The sequence below is a fragment of the Carcharhinus amblyrhynchos genome, unplaced genomic scaffold (assembly GCF_965287045.1).
Source record: "Carcharhinus amblyrhynchos unplaced genomic scaffold, sCarAmb.v2.hapA chromosome_201, whole genome shotgun sequence".
NCBI classification, from domain to species: domain Eukaryota; kingdom Metazoa; phylum Chordata; class Chondrichthyes; order Carcharhiniformes; family Carcharhinidae; genus Carcharhinus; species Carcharhinus amblyrhynchos.
In genome coordinates this window covers 207,501-209,803 of record NW_027649941.1, presented here as the reverse complement: position 1 = coordinate 209,803, position 2,303 = coordinate 207,501, and positions in this window count along the sequence as shown.

Sequence of the window (2,303 nt, the reverse complement as noted above, 5' to 3'; positions counted from 1 at the left end):
TCCTCACCGTTCTAGCTGCACGTTCAGGTGCCTCGGAGCCAGCAGCAGACCGTTCCGCCGACGGGGCCACGCCTACGCTGGACGTCTGCCTAGCCCCTCTAGCCGTGTGTGATCCTTTGGCGTCTGCACCCATCCTCAGCCAGGCAGGCGGGGTGTGTGAGCTTCTCTGGGCTGCCCCACCGTGTTCCACGACCGTCCCTGCGTGCCTGTTGCTGGGACCGTCCTCCTCATGCCTGATGCACGGCTTTTGCGGGCTTGACGTGTGTTGACCTTGCCACCGCCATTCAGCATTACGACCGCAGTTTGTAAGGAAGAGAGAGGCTGCGGCGCTCGGGTGCTTGTCTGGAGGCTTGTCGACGGGACCACGGCGAACGGCCACTGTGATCCGCAGGGAGAGGTTCTGGTGCAGTCAGGGGCCAGTTTGTCTCCCACCGCGGTGAAGCTTTGGTCGCTCTATGTCCGTTCTCTCTTCAGGGTATTTGAGGGGTACCTACTTCATGCTCACCACCTCACCGGCTCCCGCGAGTCGAGGGTGGGTGCGAGGTTTAAAGACTCGTTGTCCGTAGGTCGGTCCGGTCTCCTGCGGTCTTGTACCAGTGTCCTCAGCATTCGCGAGCTCGTGCCTGTCCGTGCTGCTGCACGGCTTGCACCCGACTCAAAAGTCTGCTGCCGCCTGATCCTGACTCTCTAGGCCACCGACCGACGGTGACACCAGAGTACTCTGCCTCTGGCTGTTGCGGGGCGTGACGGCGTGTGTCGGGCTCCGGCCCTACACCCACACGCCGGCACTCTCTGCCCTCGAGCGCCCCGATAGTTTTGAGACCCCACATTCCTTGTCGGTTATTGCCCGGCGGCGGGCAAAGGCGGTCTCATCTCACAATGCCGGACGGGGTGAAGCCTGCTGAGGGGCCAGGCAGGAGAGCCTGACGGGGTGGGTCGTCCCCGGGGCTGCTCGTCCCTTACGCAGGCTGATGCTCAACCCACGCGGGTGGGGTTCGGTATTGTTGCTCTGTTCGTTCGAAAAGGCCTGGTCACACACGTCTTTGAACGATCAGCCGGTGCAGGGCAAAGTCGATCTCGGTCCTTCTCGGTTTCAAGCTGGTGCCCGGGCGTCAGCGCCGAGGGGCAAGCACACGGTCGTTTTGCACGGCGGCAGTACCAGGTTGCAACGCACGTACGCGATGCCTTCGCTGCTGGAAGTGCTTCGCCACTGGTGTTCACACGGCGCTCTCCCCTCCGTGGGGGTGTCTTTGCCAGCGTCTGCGAGGATGGGGCTCACAGTATTCGTCACTAAGGTCCGGCCTTGCCTGTTTGGTTACGACGGTATCCTTTCCGTGCATGCTGCTCGGCGGTTTGGATGACAGGGGCAGACACGCGGTGGGAGATGGTGGTGGTGACAGCCACGCACTCACACCCCTTCTGTTGACCGGTCCACTCCTCACCGTTCTAGCTGCACGTTCAGGTGCCTCGGAGCCAGCAGCAGACCGTTCCGCCGACGGGGCCACGCCTACGCTGGATGTCTGCCTAGCCCCCCTCTAGCCGTGTGTGATCCTTTGGCGTCTGCACTCTCCCTCAGCCAGGCAGGCGGGGTGTGTGAGCTTCTCTGGGCTGCCCCACCGTGTTCCACGGCCGTCCCTGCGTGCCTGTTGCTGGGACCGTCCTCCTCATGCCTGATGCACGGCTTTTGCGGGCTGACGTGTGATGAGCTTGCCACCGCCATTCAGCATTTGACGCTGTGCTCCCGAATAGCTGCGGCTTCTGCGTCTGGCGGCTTGACGACGGACAGGGAACGCCACTGCGTGATTCCGCGGAGAGGTTCTGGTGTAGTCAGGGGCCAGTTTGTCTCCGTCCATGCGGCCGCTTTGGTTATTTAATTGGGTAGGTACCTACTTCATGCTCACCACCTGACCGGCTCCCGTGAGTCGAGGGTGGGTGCGAGGTTTAAAGACTCGTTGTCGTCAGCGGTGCGATCTCCTGCGGTCGTGTGCGAGTGTCGTCAGCATTCGCGAGCTGGTGCCTGTCCGTGCTCAGCACGCTGTGGTCGTCCTGCCGCTTCCCCCTTCCCCAATCCGCTGAGGTTGGGGCGTGCGGGGTCGGCATGCGCCCATAGCAACAGTGCTGTGCTCCACGGCTTGCACCCGACTCGGTCTGCTGCGGCATCTCCTGGACTCTTGAGACCAAGCCGTTACGTGACACCAGTGTACTCTGCCACTGGTCGTTGCGGGCGTGGAGGCCGTTTGACGTGTTTCGGCCCGTCACTCGACACCGTCCACGTTTGCCTTCGAGCGCCTACCATTATGTTG